The 12,093-nt window shown below is 41.6% G+C and overlaps 1 long non-coding RNA gene across 1 annotated transcript in view; it reads right to left on the bottom strand.

The window, feature by feature from the left end:
• Positions 1 to 8,831: 8,831 nt before the first annotated feature.
• The window catches only part of LOC135097167 (uncharacterized), a 77,622-nt gene continuing 74,360 nt past the window's right edge, over positions 8,832 to 12,093 (bottom strand). Inside the window, exons 2-3 of the long non-coding RNA XR_010265427.1 lie at positions 12,036 to 12,093; positions 8,832 to 11,892 (exon numbers count right to left, since the gene is read on the bottom strand). The exon at positions 12,036 to 12,093 is cut by the window's right edge and continues 13 nt beyond it. This is a non-coding gene — a long non-coding RNA (uncharacterized LOC135097167). The remainder of the gene's footprint in view (positions 11,893 to 12,035) is intronic.

The raw sequence follows: 12,093 nt of genomic DNA, 5'->3' as shown, positions 1-12,093 counted from the left end.
CAAGCTGTTGGATTCGACGGCGTCTACGTGGTCGATCATAATTAACTCTTTGACTGGTAATGACAGGCACTTGTTACTTCATTTCAGTAACCCTTCATGATTTAACTGTGGAAAGTGTCAAACTACAAGCGGTAGAAAGTCTGAAATGCTGTGTCACTCCTTTAGATGTCATTGGTGTGTCTCCAGATCACATATTCATCTAGAGTGGTAGATGAATGGAATGGACTCCGTAATCAGATTGTTAGTGCTGAATCATTAGGGAGCTTTAAAAGATCAGACAAATTTATGGATGGAGATGATAAATGGAAATAGGCAGATGTGTTTCATACAGGGACTGCCATGTGTAGGCCTGATGGCTTCTCGCAACTTCCCTGATTTTATTTTGCTCTTATGTTCTCATTTACAAAAGATGTGGACATACCATTTCAGTATAACTTACAATGACCTAACCTATCATTTGCTTGAACTTGAAGAGATGGCAAAGATGTTAAATGGTTTAAACTGAATATGCTAAAATCTATGAGAAAATAAGCCACTTGTGAATGAAGCAGCGAAAAGCAGTGAAGGAGATTTTCTCGTGAACCAGTGAGGAGACGCCTGGAGGTGTGTACGAGATGTCTTTGAGGAGAGAGTCTGGTGTACAGTGACATAAAATTTAGCCACCTAGTTTATATTCCGGCTGGATTGTGTTAAGATGAGCTAGGTTAGATTACATTGTTTTAGCTTAGTTTAGATTACATTGTTTTAGCTTAGTTATCTTAACCTAGATTAGATAACTTAGGTTAGTTTGGTATGACACATCAGTTTAATTTAGTTTATTTTAAATCGTGTTACCCAAGCTAGATTTGGATTATATAGATTCAAAGAGGGCAACTTAGAAACTAAGGTGGCTGGTCTTCCATGTCATTCCGAGTGTTTACTAAGAACTAATAATAATAAGAAGAAAAGAAGATAAATGCACTTAAGCGCCTGTTCACTGTTCCCTCCCCGACACCTGACGCGACCCCATCTTTCATAATGCACTGCAGGTTGTCCTAAAGGGGATGAAGTAACACTTGTGAGCACGCTGTTCCAAGGAAGGTCAAGTAACAAGACGATAAAGTAACAGGTTGTGCATTTTTTCTGGTTCCTCATCATTATCCACAAAATATTTACATACTAATCCCAAAACATACATCACCGCCAGAATAGAAACTACTGCCATAAAATATCAAGGTGTCGACAGAATACATAACAGAAAAGAACGAGCGCTGCATTGCTCATCATTTTCAACGAAATATGTGTAAGAACAAATCTCCTGCGTATACACGAGTTTATCACAGATATTGCATCAGATGAACGGCTCCTATGCAGGCCATTTATCCTGCCTCGGAGCCGCGTGGCCTGCCAGCCTGCACTGCCCGTCAGCCAGTCACTGCAGCAGGAGGAGAAAGACAGGCAGTAAGAAAGACAGGGAGGCAGACAGGCAGAGCATTATCCTGTCCTAATTGGAAGGATCGGCGTGGCGGAAGTAGCCTTTTCCTTCACTATCCTACATGTGTTAGTTCAATATAGTGCAATTCAACACAAACAGCGCAACAAAGGCTAGAGAATCTGTACTGTTTGTTCTGCCGCGGTGTTTTCTTGTGCGTGCATTGCGTCTGTACTCCGCGAACTGGCGATGAGATACAAATGGCGCAAGGAGGAGGATTACCACAAGGCTGCGCGCTGGAAGGTAATGTAACTGGTGTTAACGTCACCTCTGCACTTTGCTCCTTGCACTCCCGCGTACAATGGCCGCGCTTACCCTCACAATATTACGGTGAATTAGTGCATGTGTGTGTGTGTGTGTGTGTGTGTGTGTGTGTGTGTCGCCACGGTACAGGAGTGGATTCACCGGGAAAAATAATATAATAATAATAAAGATAATAATAAGAAGAATAAGAATAAGAATGATGATGATGATGATGATGATGATGATGATGATGATGATGATGATGATAAGAAGAACAACAACTACAATGACGACGACGACGACGACAACAACAACAACAACAGCAACAACAACAATAACAATGACAAGAACAAGAAAATGACAATGACGATGATAATAATGCTAACAGCTATACAAGACAGAGCACATGAACTTAAATCATCGTATTAATCCAGGAATTCTTTTGCAACCGATGTGCACGTGAACAGAAAGGAAGAACAAGCAGCAGCAGATCTATTGACCCTCAGACACTTGCTTGTAATAATCTGCACTTTCCAAAGTAAGAGACGTAGCATAGTTAAGGCGAAGGTTATAAGATTATTGATCGTCTCCATGAAGCATAACAACACACAGTACGCACATTCTTACGTACCATATCGGACATTCATAAGTACTACATCTTACAAGCTGCAGCACGTGTCCTAATCCCCTATGGTCGTATTGAACGCGCGGGTCAAACAACATGAATTACAACCACAATACATGCAAGTTGTGTTCACGGTGGACACTTCAGCACGAGACATTCCTGCCTCCATTCTCACGCGCGTCCCTCTCCTTTCATTAATTTGACGTCAGCCTGAGGTAAGACTGAATATACTCGCACACTCAAGGTTCCCAGCAGAGATAAGGCAGCACACACACTCAAGGCGTCCCAGCCAAGGTCTAAGTCGCAGGATATGATGCGTAACATTTCTTAGCATATTTCTACCCCCTGGCAAACATTCATGAACCTCAATTGCAAAAAAAATTATGAATAGTGAAAAAAGAGTTATGGCGATGCAACTCAAATTACTTTACATGCTTTGTGACTTTATAACAATTAAAATTTAAGAGAAGCTCGCCACTCCACCACCAACACAAGGTTCATAGCTGGTCCTTAGTGATGCTCAGATGTAAGTCTGTGTCAACGTTCTCAAACCTAACCTAACTCTCTGGAGAAGCTTTATTGGTCCCTTTGACATGGGGTATTAAAGGGTAGCACAAAGAGAGAGAGAGAGAGAGAGAGAGAGAGAGAGAGAGAGAGAGAGAGAGAGAGAGAGAGAGAGAGAGAGAGAGAGAGAGAGAGAGAGAGAGAGAGAGAGAGAGAGAGAGAGAGAGAGAGAGAGAGAGAGAGAGAGAGAGAGAGAGAGAGAGAGAGAGAGGAAGGGGCAATTTGGAGGCTGAGCTTAAGTGGGGGTAGATAGTTCTCTATAGGGTAACCTTTCCTTCTGGTGCCTCGATCATCTCCCGGCCGACTCTCCCTTTTCTGTCGCTTTTTCCGCCCCCTCCTCTACATCCCCGTTAATTCCCTTTTGTCCCAGGCTGTCTTCACGCAGGATGCTCATGGCCTTCTTCCTTTAGCGGCGGTGTTCAGTGTTCACTGTGGCCACGTGCGTCAGTAGTAAGCAGGAACTACATACGTGAAGCAGGTAAACCTTGACTTGAGCAGCCATCACCCGCCATGATGTTGGCGGGAGTGGCGGGGGGCGCCTTTCCCACACTCGCCCCGCACCCGCCTCGCTGCCAATCAGAGCCTGGGCTTTGTCTTTCCCAGCCGTTGGCGGCACTGCACGCCTGTCAGGGAGGAGTCTCGGCCAGTCTGGCCTATCGCGTGGCGGCGGGCTTCCCTGCTCACGCTGTCATCCAATGAAGGAGCGAAGAGAGGCAGCTGAAGGAGGACGAGGAGGAGGAGGAGGAGGAAGAGGGTGGCGGTGATGCGTTGCTACAAGCTCATGTTGTTTCCGACAATAAATTTGGTATCCCGTGTGTCAGAATTCACACAGGCCTGAATTATTGCTTCATAAGTTCTGAAGGGGCGCGGAACTCGTGAAATATGGTGATCAAAAACTGCAACACATCACAGCTGACGCACGCACGCGGAACAGTTATTGAGGGCGGCGGAAAGAGGGAAGCAGAGTTGTGAGGCCTCGGAACAAAACGCAATACGAGTACAAGCATGGACAAAAGTCGAGTAACATTCTGTATTCGCTTTCACTGCATCGAACATTTTGATATTTTTCTCTGTCTTTAAGTCCTCTGACCCGCCGACACTGTCTGTTCTCTGTTCCGTAAGGAGGCTGTCAGCAGATCAGACTTCAAATTGAGAAAAAAGTTAAACACAATGGAAATGAGTGCAAAATGCTACACTTTTGACCACGCCTGTACTTGGTAGAGGGTCTGTGTCAAGGCATGTACAGCTATTGATACACTACATTAAAAGATTATTCACTAGGCAAGGTTGTGAGTCCTCTGAGCAAAGATTACGCACCGGGCAAGGTTGTGAGTCCTCTGAACAAAGATTACGCACCGGGCAAGGTTGTGAGTCCTCTGAACAAAGATTACGTACGCACCGGGCAAGGTTGTGAGTCCTCTGAACAAAGATTAAGCACCGGACAAGGTTGTGAGTCCTCTGAACAAAGATTAAGCACCGGACAAGGTTGAGAGTCCCCTGAACAAAGATTAAGCACCGGACAAGGTTGTGAGTCCCCTGAACAAAGATTATGCACCGGGCAAGGTTGTGAGTCCTCTGAACAAAGATTAAGCACCGGACAAGGTTGAGAGTCCCCTGAACAAAGATTAAGCACCGGACAAGGTTGTGAGTCCCCTGAACAAAGATTATGCACCGGGCAAGGTTGTGAGTTCTCTGAACAAGGCGCCAAAAGTGTACAGTGGTTAATGTGAGTGCGAGAGCTGTTGGTTAGAGAGATTTATGGGTAGGAATGCGAGATGGATATAGACAAACATGTTTTATACAGAGACAGTCACTGATAAGTCTACAGGCAGGCTTCGTGCAGTTTCCTATATGGTCTTATGCAGTAGAATGAATACTGGTGGTTGGTGAGGTCTGGTTGTGTGTTGAGGCATTTGGCCAGACTGAAGCCATCAAGTATTTGGGGGAACTGATTGGGAAGGGACGGAAATGTTCGAGGGAAGGTGAAAGGGTAGCAGAGAGAAGAAAAACAGAAGGGAAAGGCAGTTACTGTTTTACGGCATCATGCAAAGCTAAAAACATTGTGTGCGGGAAGACATTTGAAGAGATATATAGTTTTACAGTAACATTTGTATATTTGCTGTGTTTGAAAAACTCCAGTTTGATGGTAAAAGGAACAGCGTGTTCAGTTCACACCTATCACTCGGTTCCAAGAGATCACGGGTTCGAATCCCAGGCAGAGAGGAGATAGATTATGTTTACCTGCTGTCACGCCGCAGTCTGTGTTCACCTGGGAAGAAACTCGTCATGCAAACCAGGGAAGCCGCAAATATATGCTACAGTCTCTCTTTCTGTTACCTCTAATATATATATACTGTTCTATACACTTATTTTTTTTTTTATCTCATTTAACTTGACTATTTTCCTTGATATCGTTTCTTGTATTCCCTTTACTGTTACATTTAATTTACCTATTATTATTATTATTATTATTATTATTATTATTATTATTATTATTATTATTATTATCATTATTATTATTATTACTATATTTGTTGACGTCCGGGTCTCCTGCTCTATCAGGGGCAAGACGGTGCCTGCTAAAGAAGGATTCTGGTTTTCGCACAAACATATTATAATAATAACAAAAACAACATCTTCCACAACAGCGTGTTATAAGTAGTGAAGATCCCTGACTTAGTGTTCCTTGCATATGCGCCTCTGTTCCCTCACGGCTTTCCTGCCATTACGCACCCCCCCCTCCCTCCCTGTACTATTAATCATCCCGTGTTGGTATTACATAGATAACGCTTCGCCGAATTTGCTAACTGTATAGATATAACCCTGCTTAAGACTCCCGCCACGTCGCCATGCTGACTCCCTCCCTCGTACGTGGCTCCCATCGCGTGATGCTCCGCGTCTTATGATCTACTTATCTATTTTTATAAAGTGTGATAATGTGTACACAGGTTTTCACGAGACACTGTTGTTTTCGAGTGATTCTTGGACCTGACCTAACCTAATCTAACCTACCCTAACCAAACTAAACTAAAGAAAACAAACAAAAAAAAAAAAACCAATCTAGCCTAATCTAACCTAGTCTCACTCAACTTGACCTAACCTAACCAAACCTAACCCAAACGAAACCTAACCTAACCTAACCTAACCTAACCTAACCTGAGAGAACTTAATGTACCCCAACCCTACCTAAGCCAAGCCACGTCAAACTGAACCACACACACACACACACACACACACACACACACACACACACACACACACACACACACTGTTCATTAGCGTAAGGAGTAGGCCCATACATAAATAATAAGGCCAGAACTATACGGTATGACATATGAGAGAGAGAGAGAGAGAGAGAGAGAGAGAGAGAGAGAGAGAGAGAGAGAGAGAGAGAGAGAGAGAGAGAGAGAGACCCGAACCAGCACTGTTTATCCTCGCGGCTTTAATCTGCTGCGGAAAGGAACGAACTATTGTGGTGATGAATGTAATTAGTGTGTCGGAAGCAGAGACAAAACGAATAGGGAACATCGAGCGCTGGGTCTCTGGTCTCACTCTGGCGACTAAGGACACTCACGATCGTCTTCGGCGTGAAAAGAGTCAACTTGGCCTCGTACTCAGAAAGTCTTCGCTCACTTACCACGACTAAAAGGCCACAGAGATGCTTAGCCGGCTTCTCAAGACTGTTTCTCCTGTTATTAATGTAGGTACCATGTCAATCTGTCACTAAAAGCGTAAAAATAGCCTTAAAAACCCTTGTAGCTTCAACTAGAGGCTCTTGTAAGTAGTGGAAGTGCTTTGAAATAAGTTCTCTTGGTCACTCAGAAGACAGCGTGACACTATAATGACAACAACCATGCAGAAGATAGAAAGGACATTATAGTGGAAATTACCAGTTTCAAAATAAATATATAAAGAGAACTATACATAAATTCTAGTTAATAGGGGGAAAAAGAAGGAAAGATAAGGGTGTGTTTTGAAGGGCAATGCATGTAGTGACATTCTGGCACCATTTGATTACATTGACTGTAGATCGACACAGACTGAGAATTTCACCTGCAAAATTAGATCAGATTGGCCACAAATTCACAGCTTGATTGACGCAAACATTGGGTGGGGTGTTTGTCACCTCCGCGATTACATTAAATCAGACTGACAACTTGATCACTAATCATTGGATTAGACTGACTGCAGATTGATAAGCATTTCTGATCAAAATATATAAAGCTTACCTTGCATCATTATGAAAACTAAACAAAGCACACAAATACAAAAGAGCGTGACAGATTAACCTTTACTTAGTACATTCTCTTTATCAAGACAACACAAAATGAAGACTAATGAATTCTAGTATGACGAAAACACAATACACTATCAATTCATTAAGTTAAGAGAGTTAGTCAGGTAAATATGAGAGAGAGAGAGAGAGAGAGAGAGAGAGAGAGAGAGAGAGAGAGAGAGAGAGAGAGAGAGAGAGAAAGATAGGTGATGTGCGGGAATGAGAGGTGATAATGTGAGGCAGACCACAGCGCAAGGGAAGGAAGGAAGGAGGGAAGTAAGGGAAGTGAAGGTCGCGTTATTGACGGCTCGTGCATAGCTGGGTCTCGTCTCACTTTATAATGGACGGGAATAATTTCTAACGTAAGATTGAAGCCCACCTTGAACTGAGTTATAATACAGAGGCGACGCGGCCATACAGAGACTTAGACTGCGTGCCCAGCCTCGGCACGTCTTGCTAGGAGAGGATTGAGCTCTTTGTGTGTGTGTGTGTGTGTGTGTGTGTGTGTGTGTGTGTGTGTGTGTGTGTGTGTGTGTGTGTGTGTGTGTGTGTGTGTGTGTGTGTGTGTGTGTGTGTGTGTGTGTGTGAATTATCGTCGGGGATATTAAGATAAAGATAAGATCAATGGTAAGAAAGATTGTGTTGCTAGGAGAGTTGTAGTGTTTTGTCAGGAGAAGGTTTGTTGTTGGAAACTTGCCAAAATTGTACGTAATTAATGTATGGGCTTGTTAAGAAAAAAAAAATGTAAATTTGTTGTGTTGCAAAGAATAAATGAATGTTAAGAGAGTGTGTTGTAAGAAGTGTCGGAGAGTTTTGTTGGAGGGTTGCCAAAATTGTAAGCTGTGCATGGATTTGTTGAGAGAAAAGTGTTATATTTAGAATGTTGCAGAAGTGAGATCAATGTTAAGAATGTGTGTTGCAGGCAATGTTGTGTGTTTTCAGGAAGGAGACTAGTGCTGAAATACTCCCAAAATTGTAAGTTATATATGAATTTGTTAAAAGTGTAATTTTTTTGTGTTGCAAAAGTAAGATCGCTATTACGATCGTGTGTTGCAGACAGTGTTGGAGTGTGTTTCATGAAAAGGCATAGTGTTGCAATGCCAAGTAATTCCTTAAGTGTAAAAAGCCATAAAGTTGCAGTGTTACAGTAAAGCCATTGTTAAAAGTGTGAGTTTGTGTTGCAGGCCAGGTCCTGTTGGAGTGTGTGGTTTTGCAGTGTTGCCAGGACTGGGATTAATGAGCAAGTGTGTTGTCTTGAGGTGGAGGGCAATACTGTGCCAAACTGGCATAATTTGTGTTTTATTAAAGGTTGAATACTGTGTGACCCGACGGCGCTCAATCCATTAATGTGGTGACGGGTAAAACAACATAGACGAGCAGAGAACAAATGTGACTGACAGACAATTAATGTACTGACTTACTGCCACTAAATGTAATGGACAGTATACATGAAACAACGAGTAATATTTACTGAAAAATAAACGGAAGGTAATCAAGGTACGCTAATTAATATGACGACTTTTTAACAGTAAACGTGAAAGACAAACAGATAAACCTAGGACAGTAATGTTTGCACAGAAAAATACACGGAAAATAAGCAAGACACGTTAAGCAAGTAACATGAAGTCTTTCTAACTGTAAATGTGATGGACAGATAAATACACTCGGGAATATTTCATCAGATTAATTTAAGTGAAAAATCAAAGTGAAGTGTAATAAACATAAAAGTAAATATGTTGACTTGTAGAAGATGTATAAGAGAAAAACGATATATATTAAGTAAGAGGCAAGGAGTAAAATAACGGTGAAATAATGTGTGATCGCAAAGTGCTACTGGGAGAGTGTAAGAGTGTTATCCTAAGGAGCTGAGTGTGTGTGGCGTGACTTGCACAGGACAACTTTTATTACTCTGGGATTTCAGGAAAGGAAGATAAAAACAATGTGTTACTTTTACAATCTGGTAGCGTCTTCTTGTAAGAGCGAAAAAAAAAAAAGTTGCTTATAGAAGGAAATAAAAAAAAAACATTAAAACATGTTTGGAAAACATAGTTTAGGAATGGAAGAAAAAAAATGTTATGTAAAAAGGCATTACTTCAGAAAAAAAAATAAAAAAGTTGTGATGAAAAAAATACCTCACTCGCGAAAAAGAAGCAAAAAAATTAGGAAAACTCCAGAAAAAAAAGAAATTTTACACCACATTACACAAAAAATGACAAAAATAATAGAGATAATTTAAAGTAACAAAAATAAAACTTTATAGTGAAGTGAAAACATGATGCTTACAAAAAAAAAAAAAAATAAGATGAGGGAGAAAAAACAATGTAGCTGGAAAATTAAGTCTTTCTTAAGAACAAAAAAAATCATTGCTAGGAAAAGTAATAAAGCAAAAGAGAGGAAGACATGACAAAAAAAAAAAAAAAATATTACTCTGAAAATGTCTCAATGTAAAAAAAAAAAAAAACACCTTGGCGCTGGATGATGAGTGTTTCTTAGTGCGGAGGCCAGTGTTGTTGTGGGAGGGGAACGAAGGGTGTGTTGCGTGTTGCATGGCTGGGGAGGAAGTGAAGACGTGAGAAGGTGACTTGGCGTGACTTACAAAGGGTAATAACAATACAACACCTGTGGCACGTGTCGGATACATGTTTCCGCCTCCACTGTTATCTAGAAACGGAGGCGTGTGTGTGTGTGTGTGTGTGTGTGTGTGTGTGTGTGTGTGTGTGTGTGTGTGTGTGTGTGTGTGTGTGTGTGATAAGTGACTCGTTATTTCCATAGCGACATTTCTTTTCAACATTTACAGTTAAGTTTGCAAAAGACGGAAAGGAAAATTTTTAAAATCGTTTATCAGAAATTGGAGAAAATAATCTGAGGTAGTGAGTTAGTGACACAAAGGAAGAAAAAGACAGACAAAAGAGACATACAGACACACAGACAGAAGGAAACTCATGAAAAATGATCATTAATAATGAGATAAGATTTGTATTATTTATAAGATTATGGAGTCCCTGCACCGTGTGTGTGTGTGTGTGTGTGTGTGTGTGTGTGTGTGTGTGTGTGTGTGTGTGTGTGTGTGTGTGTGTGTGTGTGTGTGTGTGTGTGTATTTTTATACACTTTATGTAATCTTAGGCTTACGGACAAAAAAAATACTGAGGAAAAAGTATTTACGTATGTGTATTTCCCGATAGGCTCGTCTCTTAAGAAACTTGTATTTCGAAACGCCTCGGCCCGACGGTGAGCTTTGTTTTAGAGGCGGCCAGACGATTGGTGGCGAGGACTGGAGGTCGCCCGCGGGTGTGTTACGCACGCAGGTGTGTGCCGCCCGCAGGTGTGTGCCGCCCGCCTCCACTTCATGTCAATAAACAGTCTCCTTTTGTCGCGTGTTTCCATTACGCCTTCTTCTTAACCAAGACGTCCATGCAGCTTTAATGACTCCTTGGTCATAAGTACGACATTCTTTACTTCACTTGTCGCGTTTCCTTCAAGCCTTACCAGGACAAAGATATGTTCACAGCCTTACTAACTCCTTGGTAATGACAGTATGAAACTTTTTACTTCATATATCGCGTCTTTTCTTCACCAGAACTAAGAAGTGCACGCAACTTACTAACTCTTCGCTGATGACAGAAGCCCCGGCAGGACCAAGATAACACGCAATCTTACTAACTACAAATTAACTGCATAACTATCTTTTTCTCCGTAATGGCAACTAGACAAAGGTATGGATGGTGATGAGAGTTGGAAATAAGTATGTTTTGAACACAGACCGTCACGTCTAGGCCTGATGGCTTCTTACAGCTTCCCATATTTTATTATCTTATTTACTGCAGTGAATCATGTAGACAAAAAGAGCACATGAGGGGTGAACTATGAGGTGTACATAGATCAACCCGTCAACCTTTACACAGGTGAATAAAGAGACAGGTAGAATACATGACAAACAATAAAGTTAAGTCATTGGTCGATGCAACAACCTTTACACAGGTGAATAAAGAGACAGGTAGAATACATCACAAACAATAAAGTTAAGTCATTGGTCGATACAACAATCTTTACACAGGTGAATAAAGAGACAGGTAGAATACATCACAAACAATACAACGACACAACAACCTTTACACAGGTGAATAAAGAGACAGGTAGAATACATCACAAACAATACAACGGCACAACAACCTTTACACAGGTGAATAAAGAGACAGGTAGAATACATCACAAACAATAAAGTTAAGTCATTGGTCGATACAACAACCTTTACACAGGTGAATAAAGAGACAGGTAGAATACATCACAAACAATACAACGGCACAACAACCTTTACACAGGTGAATAAAGAGACAGGTAGAATACATCACAAACAATAAAGTAAAGTCATTGGTCGATACAACAACCTTTACACAGGTGAATAAAGAGACAGGTAGAATACATCACAAACAATAAAGTTAAGTCATTGGTCGATACAACAACCTTTACATAGGTGAATAAAGAGGCAGGATGTATTACATCACAAACTAAACAACGACACAACAACCTTTACACAGGTGCATCAAGAGGCAGGCAGAGTACATGACAAGTGGTGAAGCTTGAGGCGCAATCACCACGTCCACCTTTACTCACGCAGACGGACACACACACTCCATGACGTGAGATGAGGCTTGAGGTACAGATCGACGTGTCTACCTATACAAACGATAACACTTCCCAATGACACTGTCTTGCTACAAAGAGAAATATTACGTCCCTCACTTCCCATCGGCGTTTTGTGACATTTTGCCGTCTATATATCACTTGATTCTGCCTTTACTTTGATTTCCATGTGATAAAAAATGTATTGCCAGTAAGAGGCACCGGAGAGGCTTACCTGCCATGCCGCTCTCCTCCTGTCTAAACACAATGAAGGGGCGCACTGTGGCCGCCCC

The sequence above is a fragment of the Scylla paramamosain genome, unplaced genomic scaffold (genome assembly GCF_035594125.1).
Source record: "Scylla paramamosain isolate STU-SP2022 unplaced genomic scaffold, ASM3559412v1 Contig13, whole genome shotgun sequence".
NCBI lineage: Eukaryota > Metazoa > Arthropoda > Malacostraca > Decapoda > Portunidae > Scylla > Scylla paramamosain.
The sequence above is the reverse complement of the archived record's forward strand: the minus strand, read 5'-3'. Positions and strand labels throughout refer to the sequence as shown.